The following is a 15,959-nucleotide window of genomic DNA, read 5'->3' as shown; positions in this document are numbered from 1 at the left end:
ATGGATTGATTATATTTAAAAATGAAAGATCCCACTGTACTTAAAGTCTGTGCTTATGGGCAACTAGATGGTGCAGTGGATAGAAATATTTGAGTTCAAATCCAGCCACAGATCTATATTTGAGATCAAATCCAGCTGGGTAAACTTGGGAAAATCACTGAGGATGATAATAGCACCTATTTCCCATGGTGGTTGTAAGAATCACATGAGATAATACTTTTTAAATACATAGTGCTTGGCACATAGTAGTCACTATGTAAATGTTAGATATTGTTATTATTATTGACTTTTTAAAGTTTATTTGGCAGAACAAAATGTACAGGTTCACACATGAAAAGCTGGAGAGGTCCTTAGAAGCCATTAAATCCAAACCCTTCCTTTTATAGATAAGGAAATTGATGTCCAAAAAGGTTAAGTGATTTGTCCAGGATCACACAGCAAGGAGGTATCTGGAGCAGGATTTAAACTCAGAGGTTTTTTGTTTTTTTTTACTCTAATTCTAAATCTATCCATATGCCTTCTAGATTTTTTGTTGTTATTCAGTCATGTCTGACTCTTCATGACCTCGTTTGAGGTTTTCTTGGTAAAGCTACTGAAATGGATTGCCATTTTCCTCTCCAGTTTATTTTACAGTTGAGGAAATGGAGGCAAACAGAATTAAGTGAATTGCCCAACTTCACACAGGTAATAAGTGTCTGAGGCCAGATTTAAAGATGTCTTCCTGATTCTAAAACCAGTATTCTGTCCACTGTACCACTTAACTACCCCCTAGATGTCATCTAAAAGCTATATTCTTAAAACATTTCTCTACCTATGAGTTTCATATGTGTACACACATGTGTATGTGTATAGATATATAACCATATTAATATCATATGAGATTATCTGGTACACATAATGGAGAAAACTTACCATCCTCTGATCATTACTAATAAACAAAAAATAAAGGAAAAGATATGTGTTCTCACGAAAGATATTGCCATACTTGTGGAAGATTTGCAGATTGAAAAAGATTGTCTACAGATGATAAAGTTCAATTTCTGGCAAGAATATCTTTATCTTGTCTTAATGATAGTGTAATTTTTTAAAAGTCAAAATTACCAAGATAAAGGGATTTTTATTGTAGATTTGATTTTCACTAAGGAACTATTGATTGCTGAAATGAAAATGATGAGACCCTAGGTAAAATGTAGCAAGAAGAAATAATTACTTCATCTTAGAATTTGTGAAATTTTTGTTTGGCAGTCCAAAATTTAAATTCATGCCACTGTTAATTATTATTTTTTTCAATTTTTTAAAAGGATAACTTTTAGTAGAGCATAAAAATAAATGAAAAGTCAGTTAGCTTTAAATATAGCTGACAATTCACTAGGAAATCCATAACATAACAATAATCATTAGGGGACCTTTCCCATATATTTAACCTTTCTTAAGGTTTTCCATATAGTACTTATTAATTCTAAAAATCTATAATCCACATAAATGGGAAAGATTCTGCATTAATTTTCTTTATTTCATAGGGCTATTCATGCTCGCAGATTCCATTTTACCCTGGTTAGTAACAGAAAGTTGCAAGCAATATCCACTCCACTTAGTTACTAGCAAGAATCTCAGGATGTCAGAATCCCAACTCTGCCATTTAACATGTGATGTGAGCTGGACTTTAACCTAAAAATGCAATTTTACCATAAAACAACACTATCTATTAAATTAACTCCAATGACTCTCCATTACTTCCAGGATCAGGTGTATTTATTTTTTAACATTTAAGGACTTTCACAAACTCATTTCTATTTTTCTAGTCTTCTTGTACAGTTGGTCTCTCCATTTAGCTTACAATTCAGCTGTGCAGACTTACTTGAAGTTCTGATTATGACAATCCATCTGCAATTATGAGAATTGCTTAGGACAAAAAGATCAAGGGATTTATGCCAGAGTTACAAAGATAATTAATGTCAGAGGCAAGACTTGAATCCAGGTCTCCCTCACTCTGAGGCCAGCTTTCTATACACTTTTCCATTTATACAATATGAATTCAATAAATACATATTGAACTAAATTAAGAGGGGAGAGATAAGGAGGATATGGATGACCTCTGAGGGAGTAATTTTAATAGCAGGGCCAAGAAGACTCAGAATTCTAAACTCCAACTGCCCTTATCTTTTTTTTTTCTTTTTATGTTCTTTTCTTTGATTTTTTATTTTTTTTAATTAAAGTGTTTTAATTACCCTTCACTTTCCCCTATGAAAGAAAAAGTAAGAAAAAAAGTTTTGCAAGAAATATACATAGTAAAGCAAAATAAATTCTCATACTGATCCTGTTAAAAATGTGCTTCTTCTTCTGCATCTTGACTTCCTTACTTCTCTGTTGGAATTGAGTATCATCATTCATCATCAGTCCTCTGAAATGATGTTTGATCACCATTGATCACAGTTCTTTTTGGTTCTCTTCTTTCATATTATCCTTCCCTTTTATGCATTTGTATTCCTAATCAGTTGTTCTTTCTGATGTTTTCTTGGTGAAATTTGCCACCATGAGTTTAAGGGGTTTTATTTTGGTATTTTTTTTCTATTCTATTGATTTCTGCTAAATAGGTCAAAAATACTTATTTCATAATGCCTATTTCTCTCTTGAACTATTTAGGAATATCATGGTATATCTCTATACTCTTAGAATCTTATACGCTTCATCAAATACCAGTTAATTTTCCTATGTCTTTTAACAGTTATTCATAAATATCTGGATTCATTGAGATGACCTGAAAGCCATTTTCCTGTTAATATTAATAACTTCCATTGGTTTATCTGCTAGTCCTTAAGATCTTTAATTGAGTTTTCTTTCTTTTGAGATCTTTCAAATTTCAGTCCTTTTTTCCCTTACTTTCCCCATTGATCATTTTCTGACTCCTTCCCCTTTGAAGGTAAGTTTCTCCAGGGGCTAAACCTCAAAGTTTTTTTTTTAGTTCCCTCCAACACTGGGCAATTCACATTTTATCAGTTTATAGTTCTGTTCCAATTGACTTCAGGGATGATAAAATTTGTTCCAGTTGAATGTCAGGTCCTTTTGTGTTAAAAATGGCAGAATCTCATGCTTATTAATGTCTTCCTCCAGTTCCTTCTGTTCCTCATTTCTAAAGAACAATATTGCTGCAACATAGAGTACTATTATTACTGCAGATCTAGTTAAAGCAAGTTTTTGCCTTTTGGTTTTTTCTTAGCATAGGAAATGAGGTGTTTGAGTTGAGCTCTCTTATAAGTCTGTGCATCAATTTGTGATTATATTCCTGGCAATGAATGGCTAGTAGAAAAAAGAGTAATGAATGAAAACATTAGGAATTAAACTGCTCTAGACTTAGACTTTAATTCATTGGATTGTTTTCTCATTGGGGTACTTGGTATCTTAGACTGGTGAGACAATTAAAACTGTTTTGTTATATATTTTGCATATAATTCTTACTTTAGAGAGATTTGAGAAGTTCTAAGATTTAGAAAAATGATTTAGTCCTCCATCTTGGTCACTTGACCCAGAAGTCCTCCTCAAATAAATTGATCAGAGTTCTTAAGTATTTCAAAGTTATTTTTACCAGTTATTTCTACTAGTACAAGATTCCAGAGTCTAACATGACATTCCTGTCTGCTTTTTTTCAGATTGTGTTCAGTTTTTACTATTTATACTTGAACAGAGAAATTGATTCTTTGCTATGTAGTGCCTGCTTATACTTAAATATTATTATCAGTATTAATTTCTGCATAATCTTTTATTGAGTAGCATATTACCAGCTGTCTAAATCAATCCCTAGAAGTAAAAAGGTCACTTAAGGACTCATTAACTCTCCCAGGAGAGTCCCATATGCTGAAGCAGTAATATTTTCTGAAGATTGCAATACTTAGCTAACAAGAACTAGCATTTATATTGGTTTTTAATGTTTGTTAAAAAAAAAAAAAAAAACATTTTACAGATGTTAATTCATAAAATGCTTCCCATGAGCTTGACTTATACCCTATGAATTGAGAGCTTATATCAGTATTTGGCTATTTGGAATACTTTCCCTTTGACTCTGGCTACTGTTAATTTTGGCACAATTACTCAATCATGATTTTTCAGGACACTATAGTGGTATGTGAACAAGAAGATTGAACTGAGATTGATTTTCATGTGATTATTGGAACTCAGCCCCTTATTTTATAGTCAGTTATAAAGTTATGTGCAAGGTACTGTGGATACAAAAATGAAAACTGATATAGTCCTAGTTCCACCTTCCAGGAATTTACATTCTATTAGGAGAGAAGATAGAGAGAAGAGGAAACTGAAATTAATATGTATACAGATAACTGAGTTAGAATTAAAATTGTATGTTTATACATTGAAACAGAATGTCATGAGATATTTGAGAAAGATGAGATTTAGTGATTTCAGCTGAAGGGGAATAGGAAGGTCTTTATGAATGGGATGTGTCATTTATTTATCCATCATTTTAACAAAAAGATATTAAATGTTTACCATATTAAGGGATTATGGTAGGCTTAGGATAAATCTTACAAGAGGTATAAGACTTTCAACAGATTTCCATAAGGGGGACATTCCAGGCATGAAGGATAGATAGTATTTATAGCTAGTTGCAAAGAAGCAGGAAACAAGGATGAGCTGGTATTATTCTTTTGGGTAGCTGAAAGTTCATCTGCCCATAATGTGGTTTAGCATATAGAGACATGTAGCTAAAAAGAAAGATGTATAAAGCCTTGCCACAGAATATATGTAAAGAATGTCCATTTGACTATGTAGCGGAGAATGATATAAAGGCACTTCTAGCCTTGGACTCAGACAATCCACAGTCAAATTCCAACTTTGCTACTTTCTGCATATTTGTTATCATTTTTCAGTCCTGTTTGATGCTTTGTGACCCCATATGGGGTTTTCATGGCAAAAACACTGGAATGATTCATCATTTCCATCTCCAATTCATTTTACAGGTTAGGAAACTGAGGCAAACAGAGTAAATGACTTACCACATTTGAACTCAGGTCTTCTGACTTCAGGTCCTGTGTTCTGTCCACTGCCCTACAACCTTTACCACATATAGTATTTTTTAAATAATGTTTTATTTTCCCCTATTACATGTTAAAACAATTTTAACATTAAAAAAATGGGGGCAGCTAGTTGGTGTAATGAATAAAATACCAGTCCTGAAATTAGGAGGATCTAAGTTCAAATCTGACCTCAGACACTTAACACTTTCTGGCTGTGTGACCCTAGGCAAGTCACTTAATCCCAATTGTCTCAGGAGGAAAAAAAAAAAACAAGAAGAAGAAGAAGAAAAAAAAAAACATTTTAAAAAATGTGTTGAGTTCCAAACTCTATCTCTCCCTCCTTCCCTTCCCCCTTCCCTAAAATGGTAAGTAATCAGATATAGGTCATATATGTGTAATCATGTAAAATATTTCCAAAGTAGTCATTTTGTACAAGAAGACTCAAACAAAAAAGAAGGAAGAAAAAAGATCATAACAAACAGTATATCCCAATCTGTATTCTGACAATATTAGTTCTTTTTCTGAAGGCAGATAACAGTTCATCATGAGTTCTTTGTAATTGTCTTGGATCATTGTCTTTCTAAGAATAGCTAAGTCATTCACAGCTCTTCATTGTATAACATTGCTGTTACTGTGTACAACTTTCTCCTAGTTCTGCTTATTTGCTCTTGCATCAGATGTTCATGTAAAACTTTCCATGTTTTTTTCTGAAATCATCCTGTTTATAATTTCTTATAGCACCATAATATTCCATCATAATCATATGCCACAGCTTGTGCAGCCATTCTCCAGCAGATGGATATCCCCTTGGTTTCCATCACAAAAAGAACTGCTACAAATATTTTTGTACAAATAGATCCTTTTCTTTTCTTTCCATCTCTTTAAGATAACAGACCTAGCAGTGATATTGCTGAATCAAGTCCTTTGGGCACTGTTCCAAATTGTTCTAATGGATAATGGATTGATCAGTTCATAACTCTACCAACAGGGCATTAGTGTCCCTATTTTTCCACATATCCTCCAATATTTGGCATATTCCTTTTATGTCATATTAGCCAAACTGATAGGTATGAGGTAGTACCTCAGAGTTCTCTAATCAATAGTGATTTAGAGTATTTTTTTTCATATGGCTATAGGTAGCTTTTATTTCTTCTGAAAACTGTTTGTTCATATGCGTTAGCCTTTTTAATCAGTTGGGGAATGACCTGTATTGGGACTTGGGGTCAGGAAAGCCTGAATTCAAAACCTGTCTTAATTTCTTCCCTAGGCAAGTTAATTAATAATGCCTCTCCATTTCCTCATTTATAAAATAAAGATAATAATAGCACCTATTTCACAGAGTTGTTGTGAGGATCAAATGAGTCAACATATGAAAAGCACTTTATAAACTTTATATAAATGTTAGATATTAGTCCCTGCTCTAAAACTATCAGCCTCTTTTTTTTTCTCTCCTGTTAAATGAGAGGATTGAAGAAGTTAGTTTCTAAGATCATATCCAACACTAACAGTCAAAGAAACTTGAGATTTGGGTTCCACTTGTTCTACCTTAGTTCAACTTTGATTTCAGGAAGAGATCTCTGAACTTTAATTCTGGTTAGAGAGCAAGTTATTTTCTTTCTCTGGCTTCTTTTTCTTCTGTAGATTGAAGAAACAGAACTAGATTATCCCTATAATCACATTCGTTTTAACCTGATGCTTTGAGGGGATTTGGGGGGAGGGAGGAGAGTTGAAGGGAAAATATTGGATTTGAATTACCTTTCACCTCTCCCTTCCCTAGTTATTGAGAATTAGTAGTTAAAATCATTAGTTATATAATGGTATAGTTCCTCAGAAAGAGAGAAATTGTAGAGGGAAGTCTTCTGGGAAGTAGTCTAACATGTCCTGATTCTTCCTCCCACAGGGGTTAATATTCTAAGGTGTTTTTTCCTCCCCACAGAGTAGTCCCTTTCTTTCAACTCTGGATGCCCTTCTTGATACTTTATTCAGACATAGTTTATGGGGCTTGTCCCAAGTGCAAAAATTCCTAGTTATAATTTTGCTCCTGCCTCTTTAACGCTTAAAACTGCACTAAGACTTTTGGAGTAAGCTATGCTATGAGCCAAGATTGTGGCTAACGGTGTTGGACAGGTGGAGTGCAAATTTAAATATCTATTACCATTGGCATTTTTTCAAAAGAAATGGATTGATGTAGTAACAGCTACCCATTCAGCTCTATTTACAATCCTATCTTTCCCTTTGCATCTCCCCTTTTCTCCCTCCCTCCTTACTCTCCCTGCCAATGTGGACACAGAACAAGATAGCCCTCCATTCTCAATTAAGCTATTTTTAGAAATTCTGTCCAGAATTATGTGTTCTTATTCTATTCCAAAATTCTAGTCGAATCTTGATCTCTAACACAAGAAATAGTCACACAGAACATTGCATATAGTTGGAATGGGCAAACACCCATATGGCGTGATTTTTAGGAACAAGAGGTTCCTGAGGCTCTGAAAAAAGTCTTTCTACCTATATTGATTGATCCCTGGAATCATACCATGAGAATTCACTCTCTATTTTATAACTTGTGTTCTTATTAAACTGTGAATACCTTCAAATATTGGGATTAATTATATAAACTATCATTTATGTACTAGAAAAAGGATTTGATAAATATTTTTGGAAGGAGAGATGAAAACAAAGAACATGACAGTACTTGAAACCTGAAGTGGAAAATAAAGGCAATGCCCCCAGTAGGAAGCAGAAAATTCTAATTCCCAGTTTTATCTTGGCTGAACCCTGAATTAAAGAACTAGTATTGTAGCCTCTGATGAAAGATGATCAAAAGAAGCTTAAGTCTCAATTTGACTGGGCTATCATTGAGCAACTGAGATTATACAAGAGCAATGATTGAATAATTGCAAGAACTAATAGCATTTATATGGCATTTTCAGGCTTGAATAGTGCTTCGTACATATTAAATCATTTATCATCAGAACAATCCTGAAAAGTAAATGAAATTATTGTCCCCATTTTAAATATAAGAAAACTGAGGCTCAAGACATCAATTAAATGACTTGCTCTCAATTCATACAGCTGGTATGAGACTGCATTTGAACTCAGGTCTTCCTAGCTTCATGTACAGCACTCTGTGCTCTTGAAATAAATAATAGCAATTTTGATGCTTTTTTCAAAATAAGTTATATACATAACTTTCCTGTTCTACTCATGGTATTGTTAAATAACCTTTTGGGGAAGGTTTCTTTTAAGAAATTATTGTAATATCCTTTTCCAAATAAACATATAGAAATATAAATTTTAGTAAATCTCAAAATATTCTATGGCAGAAGTTGTTAATCTGGAGCCCTTTGTGGGAGACAAAATGTCCTCTTTTGAGGAATCTGTGAAATGAGAAAAAAAAAATACAATCTTATTTTAACTAACCTCTAACTGAAATTTAGCATTTCTTTCCATTATGATTTTTTAAAAATCATTCTGTGAAAGGATCCATAGGGTTCACCTGACTTGCCCAAGGAATCCATGTTACACACACACAAAAATAAGAACCTTTGTCTTCTGAGTTTTCATTTACAATTATTTGTGGAATATGCCTTATTTATCCAGTATGTATAGGTAACACAGAGCATTATAACCCAATGACAGGCCTAGTATCTGCCCACAAGAAGGTGTCTAATTAGAAAGACAACCCAATTACATACAACCCATAAAATTACAGAATTACAGAATATTTCTATACCAAGTTGGATAGCATTACAGCTGCAGAGAAAGGATAAATTACATTTCCTGGATGAGGAAGGCTCTGAAGAATTAGTCCTATTCAGCAAGCCTGAGAAGAGGAGGAGAAGGAAGGGAATTCTATAAGGAACAATATGAGAAAGGAACAAAAGCAGATGTAAGCATTGTAAAGAGATCAGTCTGATTGAAGAGGAGCATGCATATAGAAAAAGAGGAGGAAATAAAGAGGGTTAGGTAGTATGTGGACAAATTATGAATTTCCTTAAAGAGCCAGTAGAGAAGTTTAGATTTTATGCCATAAGACTTAATAGATGAAAGCAATGAAACAATGGAGGGACATGGTAATAGTGAAGAAAAATAAGTCTGATGGTGCTGGATTGGGATGGATGAAGACAGAGAGAAATCAGTGAGAAAATTAAAACCATAGCATTTCTGACTGCTGATTCTCTTGCCCTCATGGTCCTGCCATATAAGGTAGCTCTGGTTCCTATTTCGGCTGTTGACCATGTTGACCATGGACTATAGTCCAAGGAGTTAAGGCAAAAATTCTCGAATGGTGCATTGAGAAGTAAATAATTATAAAAAAAAACTTATGAATATTTAGTTTATTAGTTGTTCTGGGGACATTTTGTTGTTGTTGAATAGGATGTGCAGAGCAAAAATCATCAGGAACCACTGACCTATCCTGTAACATATCCAGGGCCAATATCTATACTATTGCCTTCACTTTTTAGCTGTGATTACACTTATTGTATCTCTCCCAAGAATTCAGTAGATATATGGTCTTCATTCAACCTGAATATGAGAAATGATAGAAATTTATACTCAATGACTTTATCAAGCAAACACAGTCTGGGGGAGGAAAGTACTACCCATGGAATCTTAGAATTAAGAGGGCCTGTAAATATTATTTACTCCAGCTTCCTAATCTACTGTAGGAATGGTTTCTTTAACATCTAGGGATGTCATTTAGCCTATGCTAAAACACTTCCATCAATGGAGAACTCACTGGCTCATGACAGTTAATGAACAGGAAGAAGGTTGAGCTTCTTGCTTTAAACTAATTCCTATTTTCTGTTTCAGGTCGAAATAAATAATGAACACTGACTCCATTCTACAGCTGTGGAAGTTGATCTCAAAAGGAAGCCCCCTTCCACCTCAGTTGAAAGTGCTTCAGAAGATGCAGCACATCTGGAATTCTTTATGGGGACTGAACTGTTCCTTTCTCCTTTACTACTTGTCACTGAATCCGTCAGTCACAGCATTTGTATTATTAGCATTGTCACTAGAAAAATTGTAGATGCTTAGGTGGGTATTTTTTAAATCATCATCTTCAATGGACACATGTAAATTGTAAAAAAGAAAAATTTTTAATTTTTTTGTACGATATTTCATGTGAGGCATGGAAACAAAAAGAATCTGCAGTCAACTTCTAAGTGACTTACATGTGTGTACTGTCAAGATATTAAGTCAGTATTTCCCAATGGACATGGGGTTGGACCGTGTTGAGTAGAATCTGTCAGAGAGAATATCTGGAGAATATTGGCAGCTGGGTAGACACTGTAACATAGGTCATATGTGTAAAAATGGCTTAACAGGCATTGTGACTATGGTTATGTTGTCAAAACTACCCTATTATAGCATGAAATAATCTTTTGGTTTAGACATTTCCATCCCCAAATAGTCATCAGTCTATAGTTCCAAATTTTCATATTATTCCTTGCTCTTTTCCTGCTCAAATTGTTTTTTGTTTAAGAATCATGAATCTATGAAGAAGAGTCAAATGAATATATTTGGCACTATATTTTCACATCATGGCTGCCACATCTTACATACCTATAAATTGCCCACTTTCTACTCTGAGTTCTAGTTCTACTCACTGGTCAGTGAAAAGATAGATCAGGAATTTGGTTCAACCCTTTTCTTTGACAGGTAAGAAAACTGAAGCGATCTTCCACTAATGTGGTTTTGAAGGCAATGCCAATCACAATCTTGAAAGTTCTTTGGGATACAACCCTTTTAGTATGTATAATGAGAAATTCCTGTAAATACTTCTAAAGAATTATTATCTGTTTAATACATAGCTTTCCCCGGCTTCTGACAACATAACTAAGAAAGTGAGTTAGAAAAATCATTTCCTGAGGTAGAAAGAACTGTCATGAATAATCTTAGTTTTCCTTTGCTTAGTTCATACTTTTCAACTATTATTCCCTATGTAAAAGGAATCTTTAATCTCTGAAGCAGGAGGGAAGGGTATCTTTTGGATCACAGACTTTCTTGGCCCACTAACTACTTGCCTAAATATACCATATTTTTAGTTTAGCCGAAGAAATTCAAACTTCAGAAGATGTTACTTGGGATGTGAGTTAATTATAATGACAGGGAGGTATTTGTGGACTTCTAAAAAACCTTGCCAGCAATTAGTTTGAGTTCACTGCTATTCCATACTCAACCAAACACAAAATAGTTTTCACAGTCATGGAAATTTCCTTTCATCATAATTATTAAAACACACACACACACACACACACACACATACACACACACACTCATATTCACACACTGTAGCTGAAGAATAATAGAATTTAGAGAAGAGGCAGCTTTCTACAATAGTAAGAATACCAGACAGGATAAGACAAACCCAGAATTCTAATCCTTTTCCAGATATTTACTAGCTATGTGACCCTTGACAAATCATTTTGTTTCTCTGAGACTTAGTTTTATTATCTGACTGACATCAGGGCTGACATCAAATGATCTTTAAGGTTCCTGGCAGTTCTAAAAATATATGATATTGTGAATGTGCTGAGAGTGACCTTCATATTCTTTGAGTTTTGACCTTCATTTTCCCAATGGTACAACTGAGATACAGAGAATATCAGGGACTTATTATTTAATGACAAAACCAGAGTTAGAATTTAGCTCTCAAAGAGTCACAGTTTTGTTTTCTGTCTCTCTCTTTCATACATCAAGTGCTATAACAAGCCTAATGAAAGAAAGTGAGCAAAAGAAATGGCTTTTAGTTTTATTTTGTTTAAGTTATCAATTTTTAAAAACTCTTTGTTTCCAAGGAAGTCTGTTAAGGATTGAAAGCTGTTGCATGCCTGATTGTCTGGTCCTTATTACCTCTAGATATTTAAATTACTTGGGAAAGATATAAGTAACTATTAATCTGTAATTTTCCCAAGTAAACAACTACTTCTTATACTGCAGTTTCATTTAATTTCATTTAATTAATAAAGTTGAATGATAAGATAATTAATGTGAAAATAGAAAGGATGATAGGACTACATCTAGGAGATGGACTAGATTCATATCTAGTCCATCTCCCTAAATTTATAGATAATGAAAGTGAGATGCAGAGAGATTAAGTGATTTGCCAACATCAAAATTCCAGGGAGTCAAATCCAATTCCTTTGACTACAAAAGACTGTAGCCTCGGGATCTGTTTTACCCTTGACCTGTGCTCTGTGACTTGTTAGTCTGAAGCAATTCTTGTACTTGATTGTGATGACTTGCACTGTCCGTATTAGTAAAGTTAGCATCTCTACCACTCGAAGGGGTAATGAGACTGTCCTTTGTGAAGAACACAGACAGGATATTACTCTCCTGATCCTAGCATTTTGAGGCTTCCCTCAAATCCAGTCCCCCAACCAACCAACATTTTCTGCCTGTTCAAAATCCCTATCCTCTGAGAACTCTCTCATCAACTTCCCGTTTGGAAGGACTACAGGTCTTAGATTCAGATCCCTTACTTCCCATGATTGCAAATAACCTTTTTTTATTCCACTCTCTGTTTCAACAGAATTTGAAAGTAACAGAAACGGTCCCCAGGGATCACACACACACACACACACACACACACACACAGCACTGCCAGAGGCCAGATCTTTTATGGGATAATTCTAATCTACAACCCCAACTCAATAGATCAACCAATAATAGTACCTACTATGTGTTAGACTCTGCTAAGTCCTGGGACTACAAATACAAAAGCCCTGAGTAATTTATATTTGATTGGAACACAAGCTTTAAAAAAAGGAAATTTTTTAAAATTTGGGGGAAGAATTAGGATTAACCAACTAGAGATCCAGATGGGCCATGTTCACTGCATTCTACAAGGTCAGAAAGTTAAAGAGAAATTCTATTCAATTCAATAAATACTAAAGTGTCTCTGATATCAAAGTCCCTGCATTTGTATTCAATCAAGTTCACCCTTGATGTAAAAATTGTCCAAAGATTCATTGATAGGTACTGCCGCTAATTACTCTTAACAATATGGAGAAACATAACTACTGGTTTATTATATTCTTAGAGCACAGATCAATGGCAATTCAAAAACCAGTGGGCCCCTATTAGCAGTCTTAAGTTATATTACATAGGTTTTCGATGGTTTTAGTAAGGACACAATAAAGGACAGAAGGAGGAAGTAATGATTGTTAAAAGCAAATAGCAGAAGGAGATAATCTTTGTTACATGAAATAAGAAATTGGTATACAATAGAGCTGAAATTTATTAGCCATTAACAACAGAGTTATAAAACATACTTCCTTTTTAAGAAAATAGAAGTAATAAATGTAAGCCAAAAATCCCCAACTAGTTAATCATAGGAGATATAATTTGATATTTCAGCTCAGCAAATTCTAGCTAGTCTTAGAACTGCATCATCTTAGGCAAATGAAGGTAAGAAAGGAAGGTCAAAAATTCTCTTCTCAATGAACTTGGTAACAAATGCTTCTACAAATTTAAGCCAAAGTCACTCCTTCCAGGCTGTTTAGGCAGCATGAGAACAAATACTGTCAGTTACTTCCAATAATTTACATGTAAAGAGATGAACCATCAAGTCGAGTCAAAACAACAAAGTTTTTTTAAGTACTTACTATGTGCCATCTATTGAATATAAATCTATTGAATATCCTATTATGACTACCCTAATCTGATATCTTTTCTATGTAATGGGATCCTTCCCTTTCCATGTTTAGCATTAATAGCTTCCTTTTAAAAACCTGTTATTTTGAGTTGGGACTAAGAAAAGCTGGAATGTTGTTGATTTTCAGTTCATAGTGAAGGGACTGTTATAAATTAGAAGAAAAACTTGACTTGGAACCACAAGACCTGGAATCAAGCCCTGGCTCTGTCTGTATGCTAATGAATTTTTTAAGCTGGCCAATTAATTTCCATGGCTCTTAATTTCTTTATCTGTACAACAGCTAACAAGAGCTGCCTTATCTAGATTTTAGAATTATAGTGAATATCAAGAGAGATAATATTTTATAAAAGCTGAAAAGTGCTTACTAGATGTAAAGCATTATTTGCATTACCATTGTTATTATTGTTGTTGTTGTAATTATTATCTTTCCTTACTGTCAACTGCCTCTCTAACCAAAATCATCACAAGGAATTCAGAGAGAAGAGGATTCAATCAATTCCACAAGCATTTATTAAGCAACAGTGCTCTGCCAGGGATAGATAAAAAGAAAGAAATGAAATAGTCCCTGCCTTCAAAGAACTTACCTTTGTAGTAGAGAGGAACGTGACAGGTACACAAGTAAGTGAACAAAAAGTAATTTAGGTAAAAGAGAACTGGAAGCATCAGAAAAAGTCTGGTGCATGAATTAACTGCTCAACAATACTTTACAAAAATCTATGAAATGGGGATAAGGAAAGAACACATTCTGCACAGAGATTGGTTAAGGAGTGTCATGGATATGTCAAAGCCAGTTTGAACAGAATAGAGAGGGATTGGCACAACATGTAATAAAACTGGGGAAAGTTCATAAAAACAAGTTTGTAGAGAACATTAAATGCTAGATCAAGGATTTTTATTTTATCCTAGAAACAATGAGGGGCCAGTGAAGATTTTTTTTTGGTAGGAGAAGTGATATGATAAGATCTGTATTTTATAAATATCAATAAATTATGAAATGTTTCACAATTTGCATTGGAGGGATGGAGACGCCTAAATGAATAAATAACAAGTTGAGAATTTTTTCCTGTGGGTAGAAAACATTCTAGATCAGAGAAGCCTTTGACATGGCTATATAAAAACATTAAAAATTTATACCAATGTATCTCTCCCCTAATATGATGCAAAATTTAGCCCCCCCCCCCAATTTTTTTTAAAACTCTAATAGAAACATATGTCTCTACTACTCAAACTCTGGAAGGCACTTAGACTTGTCTGGTTCGAAGATCACTTGACATCTTTCCCAAGCAAAATATTGACTTCTTTTTTTTTTTTGCCGCCAGAAAAATGAGCCCTGCTATTTCCTATAGACTTAAATAAAGAAGGCAGCCAACTTAAAGAGGCTAGATCCTAAGAAAATATGGCAAGGCTGCCATCTGTCTCACTTAATGATCAGGACACTTGTGATTGAGAAGAATTTATCTTCATTAGAATCAGCTAAAATGCATATGGGAAAGCAGAGGGAAACCATCATGATTTTCTTTCAAATTGAGAAGCAAATAAAAAACAAAATTGCACTTTTCAATCTTTTGCAAATTGGAAAGGAATCTTGCTCAGGAAATGAATGGATCTGCATTTTATACTTAATTTTAAAGTCTCTCTGGAGTCCCCAGAAATATGAAGACAGTACCCTGTTACCATGTTGACTGATGTATTTTACAAAAAATTCTGATCTGTAATTTCAAACCTACTTTAGCATGTCTCTGTGGAGGAGAAAGAGATATTTGGGGCCTGTAGATTAACCAATTGATCAGAGTTTGAATAGTTCAATTTGGAACTGACTTGCCTTGACATCTTAACAGAGGTAACATCTGCTTTCAGCAAGCAAATGTGTTATCTAGGAAGAATAAAAATAATTTACCCTTCTCAGCCTAGAAATGTGGAACTACTGTTTCACTTATTTTCTGCCTACTTGAATCATCTTCAGTCTTTGTTCATCCTAGAGATCTGTCCATTTGTTTGCGAACTATATTTTTAAGATTCTTGATACTACAGGCCTAATATTTAAAGGCATGGCACTCCTAAATACCTCTAAAATGTAATAGTTGTGGGGAAATATGTTGCTATTGGCAAAAATGAATCAAAACTCCATTCAATGGTCTTTGAATGTTACATATGGACAGATTTAATACTAAAGATTTCCAGCTAAATCAAAAACACTAGAAAAATAGCTCAGAAAAATCTAATAATATAAAACGAACTTATTTGCCTCATGTCAGTTGAAAAACACCCAA

The 15,959-nt window shown here is 34.1% G+C and overlaps 1 long non-coding RNA gene across 1 annotated transcript in view; it reads left to right on the top strand.

Annotated features, from left to right (window-relative positions):
• The window catches only part of LOC116420572, a 60,982-nt gene extending 49,810 nt beyond the window's left edge, over window positions 1-11,172 (top strand). The window contains exon 3 of the long non-coding RNA XR_004230931.1: window positions 9,843-11,172. This is a non-coding gene — a long non-coding RNA (uncharacterized LOC116420572). The remainder of the gene's footprint in view (window positions 1-9,842) is intronic.
• The last annotated feature ends 4,787 nt before the right edge of the window (window positions 11,173-15,959 follow it).

Source organism: Sarcophilus harrisii, chromosome 1 (assembly GCF_902635505.1).
Source record: "Sarcophilus harrisii chromosome 1, mSarHar1.11, whole genome shotgun sequence".
Lineage (NCBI taxonomy): Eukaryota > Metazoa > Chordata > Mammalia > Dasyuromorphia > Dasyuridae > Sarcophilus > Sarcophilus harrisii.
This window is presented reverse-complemented; position numbering and strand designations above follow the sequence as displayed.